Here is a 14,996-nt window from a genome sequence, read left to right as displayed (position 1 = left end):
CGATAGCCATGCAATGTTTGACTGCATCTCCCTATATGATATATCTGTATTTGGGTATATACAGATCACGTAATTCAGGGAGCACTGTTACGTCAGGTCACCAACCATTATTACGACGCTCATATGTCATAGAGCTCCTTAGGATATTTGTATAATCTTTATGCAAAATTTAATATGGCCGCAGTTACGGCGTTTATTTTACAGTTAATGTAACAGGATGTCATTATATTTTTCTGTCCTTATGGTGGCAGACCACTTAACTAAATCTGAGTAGGCGGTATCTACAAGTGGGGCAGATAAAATATTAAATATATAAGCTCACACCTATTCACACTCTTTATGTACTGTATATCTACAATTACATACACTCTATAATACGATAACTACCATTACAGCATGTCTCCCTTTTGATTTGAAGTGGTTCTTTTAAATAAGTAAATTGCAATCACTTAGCCTACATCTGAGCTCCTATTTCATCGCGGCGACGGACTGAGACTCCAGTTGGATTTGTGAGAAGTAAAGGGGTGTGCCTGTTTTAAAACCGATTCATACGTCTTAAACACATGGACGTAGATAGCACTGTGAGTTCCACAGTCTGTGTTATATAATTTCTCTTTTTATTTTATTTAAATTGAAGTATCACATACACATTTTCAAAGTAACTGTACCCCTTTTGATTATTATCCCCATCGCTCACGGCTCCCAAGGTGAGACGAGGGCTACTTTAGATGGGATTTCCAATATTCCTCTCTCAGCTTGTATACCGGTGGAAAGGAGAGGGCTCTTAAAACGTGTTGATAGTAAGATTGGGATGTATTTGCAGTCTAGACGTAGTTTTTTTAGTGTTCGGAGCCTCCACAGACTCACTTTCTTACGACTGCTTTTCTGGATGACAATGCCAACGCAAACGATGGTGTTAAGGCGAGGCTGTGCCTTAAGACTCTACTGCTTACAATGTTCAGCGCGTAAATCGCTAACGAGCGCCTTCCCTTACGATGAAAATGCAGAAAATAAGAACACGAGAATTAAGCCTACGGCTTACAAATTTATGCGTAAACACTAAAACCGTATCTTTAGCAAAACTGACGAGACAATGTGTTTTATCATTTAAAAAAGTAGTGGAAAATAATTAAAGGTTATTACGATAAACAGAGGTTACTAATCTACTACTGTAAGCTGTGACCATAAATGAGAGTCCCCCGATCCTCGCAGCCTTCATGTTTTGGTCTTGGCCTGGCCGTTTTTTTTTTAAGCTAATGGGGTTAAGTTAAGAAATGATGCAAGTTTCTAATCAAATCCAAGGGCGCTTCGATCTCCTAAACATCTTTAGAAGGCCGACGGACCACACTGCACGGTCCGGGTCCGGGCCCTGACCCGGTTCTGGATAATGCCAGCTTAAAGTGAAAAATTCTACTGTACATATTATGTTTTCTATTATGGTATATATGTATAATATGGCGCGACCGCTTCACGAAGCTAGAAAGAAAGTTATCCGCTATTTTTATTTTACCTGCAATTGAATTTGCCATTAAAATCATTATTAATACTGCAGCTGCTAAATTACTTACCTAAAAGCGTTCAGATATAAAAGCACTTGAGCTGTAATGTTTATAAACTGTCATTAAGTGTTTATAAACTGTTGGCCCGATGACCTACTTCAAGAAGAATTGTTACATAGACCGCCAAGGACTGTCATCACACTTTACGTCATAAAGCGCTTTAAACTTTAGACGACTTCAACACCTCATATTTTGTACTGTTTATCATGGTAAAAGCAACTCAAAGCAATTATAATAAAAATGATCGAAAGGTAAAAATACAAGCTTATACGAGCTGTCATTTTAACATGTATAACATATATTTAAACAAAACATATATAATCTATTTTAATAAAATAGAAAAGTGTCCTTAGTCTTCACTTAAAAGCTGTTAGAAGCTGCCTTTCTGACAAGAGAGTTCTGTGAGTTCCACAGTCTCAGTGCATTAAAGTCAAAACCAGTTGGTTTTTATTTCCTGTTTTACGACAGAGCAAGGAGGGTGTCCACAGACCACTGTGCACCTGCAGGCTGATATGGGGGTAAAAAGTCTAGAAGTTAGGAAATAAGATTTTAACATATATTCTATAACACACCGGACACCAGTACAGTGATGCCAACACAGTGATCTGAGCTCCTTCTTTGAGTTAAATCCTAGAATCTGCATTTTTTAAGTTGTAGATATGGCAGAGCATGACTAAAAACAGAAACCACCCATTTTCTAACTGCTTCATCCAATTCAGGGTCAGGGGGTCACGGGGGAGCCAGAGGTTCAGAAACCAATAAGCAGGAGATACCCGGGACTTGATGGCAGTCCATTGCAGGGAAGACACAGAAACATTCACCAATTATCCCAGAAGCCAATTAACCTACCAGTAGTTCTTTGAACTGTGGGAGGAAACTGGAGCACTCAAAGCAAACTCATGCAAACATGGGGAGAACATACAAGCTTCATGCAGATAGCACCCCAGGTCCAGAAGTGTACCCAGGGCCTCAGCACTGTGAGCTAGCAATGCTAAATGCTGCGCTACTGTGCATGCTAATTTCTAAGCATCAGGTGAGGAGAGAACTGTAGTGTTTCTCAGATAAAAGGACACCAGTAATTTAATATGAGATTCAAATTGAGCTCAGAACAAAATATAACTTATGTTATATAACTTATATATAACTTACTACAGTATAACTGTCTTATTTGGCTCTCGTAGAAAATATTAACAGCATGCCTATTAAACATACAGTATCTAGCAATCAACAATCAAAATAAAAACATTTCCAAACATGGAAACTGCCCAGTTAATGAAGCATTTCAAAGACATGAATTTATTCAATAATTATAGTTTTAAGTAGATAACAGATTTATGCTTGTGTAGAGAATCCATGAATACCACTGTACATGAGAATTTAACACCTGTCTGGCCTATTTGTAATCAATACAAAAAATCATATTAAATTTCAGGTACTTGTTTTGTCAGCATTGCTTGACTCCGCGGACTCTTTGTTGTTTCAATATTCTAGCAATAGGACTAATCGCCAATACAGTGCCGTTGTAATATATTCCTTCTGCCAGCAGAGGGCGGTATTCGCACAGCCAGTTCAGGATAAGATACGGTCCTCGCAGTTCACAGTACAGCTGGCCACAGCCGTACTCAGAATATGCTCTCGATAACCTCGTTTACTCTAAGTTCGGCCGTATTTCATATCAACCCACAGATGCATTGCATAAACACTAGAATTCTGGTTGTACTTAAACTGACCTTATACGTTTTGGATTATGTTTAACCTTCTTCAATTTCTTTCATTTCTTCAACCATATTTTGAGATGATTAAGTTTACAAAAGCAAATATTATAGAGTGCTTTTTCTTCACACCTTTAATCAAACCTGCATTTCTATAAGGAGGGCCATTGTGAAACTCCCCAAAGAACTGAGCTGAATTAGTCTTTCATTCTTCACACCTGTGAAGTCATTCCTTCATTGTGTATTATGAAGGCCTTTCATCATTCACCTATACTACAACATCTGAAAAAAATGGGCCTGGAAACAGTTGAATGAAAGAAAATCCTGAATAACTCCTCCATATGCGTGTTACACTTTCATCAAGTACACATTTTAAATGTGAAGAACTTCAAAAAGTTCTTTTAACATTACCTAATGGAGCTTGGGAGTGCGATTGCATACACAATCATGTTCTCAGTGTTTGGACATCAGCCATACATCAGAACAATCATGTCACTAACACAGCTCCCTGTTGAGTGACTCCCCTCCAAAAACACAAAGTCACTTTCCCTTAGCAATTATTGCATGGATTTAGATTATCTGCCTTCTGCATCAAGCCCTGTATGATATACAAAGCCAAGCTTTGGGACAGTGCTTTGTTTGGATCCTTGTGGTATTGTGAACAATACCCAGGCTGCTCATTTGCAAATTAGTTTTGACATTAATTATAGTGACTATAGCACTGAGGTGGCACTGTGGTTCACAGAGCTGGGGCCCTGAGTTCAATTCCTGGGGTGCACTCTGGATGGAATTGTATGTTCTCCCTTCATTTGTGCGGGTTTCCTCCAGGTGCTCCAGTTTCTTCCCACAGTCCAAAGACCTACAGTACTAGTAGGTTAAGGGGGAACTACAGTCCCATTTTTTTCAGACCAGTTATTTAATTTCAGTAACAAAATAAAATCACTGACATTATAGAAAAACTTTACAAACTCTGAATTAAGCACAAAATCATGAACTTTGTGAAAGTACTGTAAGTTACGCCATGTTGTCACAAACTCGCGTTCAAGTTCCACACAAATTGCAATGTGATGCAGCCCTTCCTGCTCACTAGTCACTGTAATGACTAATGCAATGTGATGTAGGAGAGAATAGGTATAGGTTGTGCAGCAAACATTTCACTGCAAAAAACGTTCCAAGGTTCTTTATGCAGAGTTAACAAGTTAGTATTATTTGTTGGCAAAAACATCTTGAAGTTGAGAGCAATATTTCCATTGGATTAAACGAGATGTATTCACAAGCCTGCTCCTTTACAATGTCACAGGGCCACATCACATCACAGGAAGTTTTGCTGCCTCGTTCTGAATCGCAGAACATGGTAATTCTTTAACCTTGAAATTTAGTCTATTTTGTGATGTAAAGTGGAGGTTTTACAAGTTACTATGTGTTCTCCTTTAATTGGCTTCTGGGAAAACTGGCCTCGACACTGTATTGGATAAAGCACTTAGAAAACAGATTAATGCGTGGACCACAGCAATGTCACTTTACTGAGAGCCAGCAATCAAGGGATGTGTCTGATCGTGAATGGCTTTCCCTGTTGTTTGTTGTATTACTCGGTGTTGCATTTTAAGCTGTACATGAGGCGGGACTCAGAGGCTGCTGCTTCTGCTGGTGCTTCTGCTGGGATTGAGGAAGAGCTGAGCGCCATGTAAGGCAAAGACACTGTGTCCCACTTTATCAGGTGCCTGGAGTGTAAGAGCTGCAGATAAAAGGTCCAGTGGGTGGGGAGACTGGTATTTTCCTGCCGCTGAATAGGTTTATTAATAGACCAGTTAAGAGGCAAGGCAGTCTGGGTGTGTAGAGGAATGATAAGCCCTGTGCACTGTGGATGGTTTTTACAATCTGAAGAGGAGGATATGATCCATTATGATGCAAAACTGGAAAAAGGATTGATTTCCAAGGATGACTTCTGTGTGGTACAAAATGTATGTACAACATACAAACTTAATGTAAAAAGCATAAAAAATGAGGAGCATGGGACCCAACCACATTAAACATTGTCATCAACAAAGAAGACTTAGAATACTTGATAGTGCACTTTGAAATGTGCAGGAGTGCCTGTGATTCCTCTCCGAGTAACAATGATGCATATATAAGGAACAGATAAGCAATACAAAAAATAAGGAGGAAAAGCCACATTCATTTTATGAAGTACTCATATACGTTTCTTTGTTATATAGTGAAGCAGAGGTGCCTAAAGATGACAGTATCTCTACCCAGAAACTGGATTTCAAAGGTTGTAGGCTCACTTTCATTTCATTTCCTGCTTTCAGTTGCCACGTGCTGTAGTTTTAACTTTTTGCCTAATAAAGCATACTTACTGTACTCTTAATTTGTTTGTAGCAAATCTCTACCACATCTGGAGTCCTGAAAATAAACGAGAATCCTACCCACTCAATCCAACAATCAAACTGTGATAACATGAGTCTTTTCTGGATTAAAACTATAAGACTGCACATCCATCGAGGGCTGATTTTGACACACCTGTTCCAGGGTACAGGAGAGAAATATTCATGCATGGCAAAGACAGGAGCATTTGAGCATCAGATACATAGTTCCTTGGGGATTTTAAGCCTCAGATCTCAAAGCAGATGGGACTTCTCATATCAAAGCTAAAAAAATAGCTCGTAGACAGGGAACATTATGCAGCTGCAAAATACTAAAAATAAAACTAAAATTCCTGAAGTAAAAGAGATGTCCTTTGCAGTGCACGGACATGTACTGAATTCAGAAATAGAAAAGTAAGCCAGTTCTGAAAAACATCTAAAGTAACTGTTTACTTAGGCTTGCAAGAAATTATGTTGGAAATCTGTTATACGAAGTTCCTGTTATCGCCAATTATACTAAACATCTGCTTGTTTACCAGCAACAGCATTAATAATGCTGATTCATCAAAAACATAATTTAGATCTTAACAATAATACTGTTATGCTGGCACATCCATAAAGTACAAAAAAGGAGTAAACTAGCTGTTTTGGTGCATATTTAGGCTGAAACAACCTTTGAGCTGACAAATGAACTTTGAATTGTTAATAACCTTTCATGCAACAAAAAAGCACGTCCAAGAGACATGCTTAGTTTAGAACATGAAAATCTACTGAAAATGTGAAGGATGATGAGACAAGCTGTGAAGAGAGCAATGCTGGCGGCGCTGGAAGCAAGATGACAGCGGGATGTCTCACAGTTCACCAAAGGACCTCAAACAGAGGGGGAGAAATTAGTGTTATATACTTCCTCAGCAGCTGATTGCCTGCAACAGCAACAGAGGTCAAAATGCACCCATGGCATTTGTTCACATGACTGAACTGCCTCCAGAGAGATTAATATAGCTGTGGCAGAATTAATCACAGAAGTTACCTGTTCTGATGTTGTTTTAATGCTTTAATAAATTATTGTTTAATGCATTTGTGAGAAACAAGTATTTGGGAAGCAAATTGGAAGTTAGTGGTTGTCTTGTAGAGGACCTATGAGACTTGCAGATGTATATTTAAATTTCCTTTTAAGGAGCTCTGGTTGTGATCCAGTATGTGGTATTGAAAAGCCAAATCTCTCTACTGTGCTAGGTCTAGCATGGAGACAAAAGATCTTCCAAAGCTTGTATTTATGCATGTTACGACCCCAAGTGTCTAGGGGTACAGGGGTGTAACATTTAGGATAATTCTTTTGGAAGCAGGTGGGTTCTGGTGAGGGACTAGGAAGCGTGATAACAAAGGTGGATGCAAGAGTGATGATTTTAAGTTGAACAAGTGTCTGGTAAGACACGATAACACACAGGGGTAAGGAACTAGAGTGGTGCCAAAGAAAAGAAAATAAACAAAATGGAGCTGGCTAAGAAAGTGAGGGAAAGCTAACCTGACTACAAAAGAAAACCCGAAACACACGGTCTTCGGCGTCTTCAACACCCTAGCTAACCTCCACTGACTACCCAAAACCATACAAGACAAACGGCACTCACCCTTACTAAACTAGTGTACTAATACAAAGTCAACTAAGTGTGTAGAATGTACCCAACAACCTAAACTAACCTTAGACAGAAAAGTTCACACAAAAACACAAGTAAACTAGGAATACAAATAAGGGAAAACAAGAGTAATCAAAAGGAACAGGGTACAAAAGAACACAAAGGTTGAACATGTAATACGTTAGGGCAAGGTAATGGCAAAACAAGGATAAACACACAAACAAACGAAAGTACAAAGAAACTAACAGAAACCAACAAAACAACAAAGCTGAAGCTTTTCGAAAATACACACACACAAAGCAAAACAACAAACCAACAAAGCTGAAGCAAAAGCGAAACAAAGCGATAACCAAAGCGCAATGAAGCAAAGCAAAACCAAACAGGACCGAAGTCAAACGAAAGGCCTCTTCCTTCAGAAAACCTCCATGTTATATGCTGAATAAGATGCACTCTGATCAGTGGTGTAATGGTGGACCAATGGGGGAGGGAGAACAATCAAGGGTCAGCAGTGTGGAACATAACAACAAAAACACACAGACCACACACTGGTATGTAACAATGCCAGAAATGGAAATGAAGCACAGATAGGGGTTAAAAATGAAGAAACCACTGCGATGCAATGTCACGAGGGGCTTGATCAGAATTGTCCCGTACAGCCAGCTCAGTTTATGATTGCAGTGAACAACATATCCTCCAGCATCACAGGCATGGTTTTCCACTGATCATGGGATATACACTGTTAGGACACAGGGTCTGGCACAATATCAGTCATGTGAGCATGGGCAGGAACCAATCCTGCATGTCATATGAAAGAGTCACAAAAATGAAATCTGGAAAAAAACAAAAAAAAGTTGATCTGATGGCCTTCGCATTATTCTGTTGAAAGGATCTTTTTCAGTTTATTTTAACTATACACTGTGTATATTTTGGCAGGTCGCGTTCTCATTTTAAATAAATAAAGATAATGAAAGCACTAAGACTAGCCGTCTCCTCTTAATATTCTTTATTACAGTTATGGTGATCCCACTTTTGTATTTTCTGGGACCCGTAATATATACACTGCATACTGTATATTGCATTGTATATACTGCTGTTTAAGCCAATTTGCTTGTGTGTTCAGCAGGTAAGGTTTAACACAAACCTTTAAATACCTCTCTCAGTTCATACCTACTGTAACTCAAAGTCTTGTGAGTATCTTGGTTGTTTTTCATGAACAGAGTAGCCAGCTGAAACCACAGATGAATAACTACACATATACTATAAAAACATTGCAGTACTTCACTGGTATGCCCAATTCTGAACAAAACTTGGAATTATTATTGTTTCATTTATTTAATTTTCACAGAAAATGAAACATTTTCCTGGGAAATAATAGATGAATCATTTTTTACAAATTCCTTTATTAATGCTGTGCTAACAATCTCTGCTTAATTAGCTAAATTAGGTATGATACAGTGCTACACCACTTGAACACAAACCTTTAAATATGGTTTCATTTGATTTCTTCTTGAAAATATGGACATACATATAGAGCACATATAATTTCAGAAAAAAGTGGTTAAGGTTGTATTTTTATATGATACAACATGGCCACATACAGTGTTACAGACTGGTGTTGCTGCAGTTATAAGGATTCTTACAATATAATCTCAAGTGCTTTTTGTACATAAGGGTTTTAAGGTTTTAGCAACTTTCATACCATTTTGTAAAATGAATGTGCTCATTAAGGACACTGGTCTCAACTTCATCTTGCTGTGTGATTTTTAATTTCCCCTCCTGCCGGCACATACAGAAGCATATATTTTGAGCAAGAAAACATGCTGAAATGTTGAGTGTTCAATCACAGCTCATACAGTATAATGGCATGCTGCAATTCAACATGATCTTCAGTCCCTGTGACCAAAAACACACACCTGGTGCCCAACTACTTATCTCTTTTCTGTATCAGCAAAATCTTGATATTTGATAGCTCATGGCAAAGGCTCGTACTCTGCATTTATGAGTACATTTTGATGATGTGGGTGGATTGAAGTCCTCATGAAATCTAATACATATGAACAGTGATAACCACTGCCGCGCAGATGGAGTCCACACATAGTATAGAAAAATAAATTCATACTAGATATGTATTAAATACAAAAACACAAATGTGGCGCAGTTTTTCTTGACTGTGGGCCAAAGCTTGTTCCAATTTTAATTCCACCAAAGCTCTTAATTGGAATATCATGTACAGTAACGTCCCTCACATCTACAAGGAATAATAAAATCTAAAAAACCTGCCAAACTGTTGCTCTTGGGGGCTGGAGGTAAAGAAAATGCTTAAACTGCTAAGTCACAATGTTTAGATGCACCACAACCAAGTACAGAAAATAAGAAGTACAAGCATCGATTTCCACATAGAAACTTCTGAGTTTGGAAGTTTCCCTTTGGTGTTCAGGTTCTGTAGTGTCCAAATTTCATTTTACATAAAAATATTGGTGTGTATGTTTTGATAATGCATTTTAATTTTAAGAACAACAGGTGCCGTGATTTAGATTTTCCTGTACCGACTTTGTTATCCAGAAAGCAAAACCAGGGGTATTTGAAAACAATGTCTTAATGTTTAACGAGGAAAAGTGGCACAGAATGGTTCTTCCGGAAGGTGAAAAGCACATTTGAAAAAAAAACGTTTTTGCTCTCCATAACAAAGCCAATTTGTCAGAACACAAAAGGTAGAAACAGCCCAAATTAAATGTCACCACCAGGACAAAACAGAGTGAAAATAGAAGCATTGTAAGTGAGATCGACCCTGACTGATTTACAGTCTCTGGGGGTGATGAAAGTGCAGGAGGTGGCCAAATTTCTATAGTAAGAGATTTAGCAGAAACACATGTGTGCTACTGTGTCCTTGAAGATAGCTTTACATGGCATCCCCACCCTAGAGTGGGGGTATGCAGAACATGAGGAGACTTTCTTTGTAACTCGGGTGACAGACAACTGCCAGACGCTTGTAAATACTTACGCAGACAGCAGTCTTTGGGAAGGGAAGTGTGCAGATGCCAAGACACAGGAATTGGCACTGAGAAGGGGTACGAACAACTGCCAGCTCAGACACGGGGAGCTTTTCTCCAGCCACCCCAGCAATGTGTAGGTTTCACACTTAAAATAAAAAAGATTGTCCCGAGCAACTGTGTGGCAGGATTCCAGCCCAACAGACACGGCACACTTGTGAGGGCGTCATGTCTTTGTGTCTTCAGAACTCTTTCTTTGCGGGCGGCAGAGGAGGAACGTTAGAGAAAAGAGTTGGAAGAAAGCCTGGGGTCTGTGAATCACAGCGTCGCGACGACAGAGCAATTTCTTCAGTCATTTATCAGACACCACCAGTTATCCAAAGCATCCCCATTCTCGCGTTTGAGACATTGTAAACATTCAAGGCACGCTGGCCTCTGTACTTCTGTGACAACCTTAGCTTTTGGTCCTGAATTAAAACATCTTTATGGCTAGGCTTTTGAATAAAGACAGTTTGTTTTTTTGTGACATGCTTGAAAATAAGGCTTAAAAGAACCCACAGTTTCACGGACAATTTCATCCAGCTGTGGACAAATAAATACTCTTCACTCTACAGTATATGACTGTATCTGTGTACTGCATGTGCATCATTCATCATTGTCTCATTACAAAACGCATTATAGTGTAATACACACCGTGTTTCTCGAGATATAGTATCGTGGCACAGCGGTTAGCATTGCTGTCTTGCAGCAATGGGTTCATTTCATGGGGTGATATGTGTGGATGTTTCATGTTCTCCCTGTGTTCATGTGGCTTTTCTTTGTGTTACAGATTCTCTCACAGTCCAAAGTCATACTGATATTTTTACTGGCTTCTGTAAAAATTGGCCCAGGTGTGAGTATATGAGTAATGTATATTTGTGTCTGTGTGTACCTTGCGACGGACTGGTGTCTTGTACAGGGTGTATCCTGCCTTGTGCCCAGTACTTTTTGGGACAGGCTCCAGGCCACCTTGACCCTGAATTGGATAAGCAGTTATTGAAAGTGATGTGATGATATGATATATTTCTTGAGAAAGTAGTTTGTAGTTTTACAATTTTTGAGGGTGGCAAAGAGTAATGGGTAAGTCTTTGATCTCATGACTTGCAGGTTGTGGGTCCAAGTCTCTGCTACTGGGAATGTTATTGTAGTGAGAGGCACAGTACTTTACCCCATTTGCTCCAGTTCACCCATCTGCAGAAGTGGGAACCAGCATTGCTGTGGAGGTAATACAGTAGGAAGTGATGTGCTCTCTTTTCTGCTAGGCAACCAGTATAGGACTGGGCTCTGACCCAATGAGCTGTGGTGGCTCGAATATGGGTGTTCTTTTACTTTTTTCACCATGGATATTTTATTCTGCACAGTTTACCCTGTGAACAAACACTAAGCTTTGAAAAATCATTTTTGTTGCAGGGCCTGAGATCATGAATCAAACTACGGTGAGCTACAATTCTGTTAACAATGCCCTGATTCTGGTAATTTAACCATAAAATACAGAACATATAAGATTTGATAAATTAAAAAATCCACTACTTATGTATGTTATTCAAATGTGCTTAATGCAAAAAGCTGCTTTCTGCCGGGAGCAGAGGATTTAAGGACTGCAAAGACAACTGAAAAAAGCTCAGAATCAGCAGGCTTCTCTTTTTCTGTTACATATTGGCTGTACAGCTCTAAATGGGAAAGAAAGCCCTTGGGTTTCATAAACCCATTGATAGGTATCCATCTGCTGCTTCCCCAGCAAGTGGACTCAGCTATCTGGAGAAGGAAAGGCGATATCTGGGCTGGAAAATTGTCAGTCTCTCCAAGCTGTACGCCCAATTCTTCCATCTGACAGCCCGCTTCCATGTTTAAAAATCCAGATCGTTTATTTTAAGATATGCAACATTCCAAAACCCCAGTGGGAGCTCCAAGTCTTCATGTGAAAAATGAACATTGTTTGTGCAGTCGTGGACAAGTATAATGGAAATATCTAGCTAATAAACCAACAATGTTGAACCAGCTCTTGGGCCTGTGAAAAGGAAACTTATTCACATCTACTACTGACGTGCAAACTGTGAACCATCTCAGTAACCATGCAGCCCAGATAAGACTTGATTATAATCCTAATAGTGTAGCGTGCATTTGTAACAGCTCAGTTTTGAAGACAGTCGCACGCTCAAGCAATAAATAAATGTACATATTTGTCAGTATGGAGAATATTACCAAAAACACTGTGTGATGCACATAATTCTGCTCTCTATGCATACATGTGTCATTAACTACTGAATGCAAATGCTGCTAATTATATTTTGCCTTTTTGTTACATTATTTTGGCATGGTAGTATAGTGCTGGGGTCCTGGGTTCAATTTTGGACCTGGGGTGCTATCTACATGGTGTTTGTATGTTTTCCCCATCTTCACATGGGTTATTGCTGGATGGTCCAGTTTTCTCCCATAGTCCAAAGATATTCTGGTAGGTTGATAATCATCAGGAAAAACTGGCCCTGGTGTGAGTGTGTGTGTTTGTGTGTGTCCTGTGATGGACTGGCGTCCTGTCCAGGGTGTATCCTGGCTTGTATCGGCTGTTTGTCAATATTAAGTTTAACTCCTTAAGTTTCATTTATAGAACCATGTTAATTTCCACAGTCAAAATATATCAACCTTGCACACTAACCCCACATATTCAAGTGCTGGGCCTTCAGTCAGTTAAGACAAGGAAAGCACACATTCAAAACAATCATTCTTTTATTATGGACTGAATGTTACAAAGGTATTAATTAGTCAAGAAGCATATAGTTGGTTAATTTCTGTTTCCTATTTTAAGCCTTAATTACAGAAATGTTGGGAAAGAGAGGATGTCATTCAGACCATCTTGCTTCATTGGTAGTTTGGTGTCCACCCAAATAGTAAGAAAGGATAAGGATAGTAAGTGAATCTCTCTCATCCTAGTGTTAATCCCGCATCAGCAGGGTCCGCTTGTCGGCACGCCCGTCTCCATTTGGTGGTTCGAACCAAATCTTTGAGCTGATGTTGCCATTAAATGCAACCGAGAATACTCCAACCGGTGCGTCGCTCTGCCTGCCGTCGGAGGGGGGGGGGGGGGGGAGGAGAACAAAGTAATGTAGCCAATTCATAGAGGGGGAAGGATAGTAAGTGAATCACAGTTTTCATTTTGTTTGTTGAAAGTGCCCAGAATTAAGAAACACCAATTCTTAAACCTGCACTGGAGAATTGTGATATTTACCATCAGTATCAGTCAACATGGAGTTAAAGCCATTGTCCATTCCTTAAACCTTAAAGGACATGTGTTCCAAACACATTTTATTTATAAAGCTTGCTGGTAATGGAAAGTACTTAAAATGCTGTAGATAAAGCATTCCATTGAGAGTCATACGGTCTACTGTGTGAGAGCAATGGCAGTCTGCTCCCTGCTCTTCTCTAGGTTAACTGGCTAGCTGAAATGTCTGTAATGCAAGGATGAAATGGGAACAGTGGGTTCTTGAGAATAGTGGCTTTTACTGGGAAATACAGGATTATTTCAAATATAATTTTCTTTACATTTGACACTGACTAAGCAAGTCATGAGACTATATATTGCCAGAGGCCAGAAAAAATAGAATTGTAATGCATCACATCTTAATGAACTGGGTTTTTAGTGAAATAGCCTAGCTACAGATGTCAGTGGCTATCCAGGAACTTTCCACTCATTATACAAAACTGCAGTACTGATTCAACACGTGTTTCTGTGTCTGGTCTTGCACAAGGCCATCCTACTAGATTTTGCAGTGTTTGTGCCTGTTCCATTCTGTGCTTAGGGTTATGTAATAATGCTTATTTTAATATGGAGGCATTCAGGCAGTATGATTCACAGTAATATGTGGGTGATAATTCCTAGGGTTTCTGATCCTAGTTCTTGATACTTTAAATAATCTCCTAAATTTCTGTACGAAACCAAGATGATAGACAATGCTAGCATAAAGCTTTCTTTGCTGAGTTCAAACAAGCTACAACAACAAGCTGATCGAGCAAGCAGTGTGAAAGGGAGAATATTTTTAAGACCACAAGGCACCGCTAGGATTTCTCAGATTATACCACAAAGATCCAGAGTCTCAGAAAAGTATTCACATCTGGAGCGTTCACATTTGTGTACGTGAGAGTGTGTATGTGTGTGTGGAGGGGTGGTGCCCACTGTATATTATTGTAGTCTCCTTTCTACCAATGCAGAGAAAGACTCAGCAGGGAAGAGGACTCAAGCCCTGTTGGGCTTTTACCCAAATGTGCCAAAAGACAGAAAAACATAATGACAACAGCAAGGCATTTAGGCTATGTAAGCTATACATTTTCCTTTTCTGTCCCACCCCACTTCAAGCCAATTGCCTTTCAACACATCACAGGCAGTACCGCCCCCTAATGCAGGACAAGTGCTGATTGGAGTAGAGTTGTGTTCCTCACCAAAGGCACTGGCAAGACTGCAAGACCCCTGGGAGACCACAGGGGTCGATCTGGTCTCTGACTAATCTCACCCAGCCATGCTCAGCCAATTGTGCAACACTTCTTGGAGAATCCCATCCCATCGAACTGCGGAAACTAAATCACAGAGCTCAGCATTTGCTGTTGTGAACACCTTCATTGGTTGGGTCTCTTGGGAGGCCTGTATTTATTGCTAATTCTGTATAAAAATACTGCTGGGGTGAAATTGCATTCTATTAAGCTTTCTGCT

The sequence above is a fragment of the Atractosteus spatula genome, chromosome 9, assembly GCF_055471065.1.
Source record: "Atractosteus spatula isolate fAtrSpa1 chromosome 9, fAtrSpa1.hap1, whole genome shotgun sequence".
Lineage (NCBI taxonomy): Eukaryota > Metazoa > Chordata > Actinopteri > Semionotiformes > Lepisosteidae > Atractosteus > Atractosteus spatula.
This window is presented reverse-complemented; position numbering follows the sequence as displayed.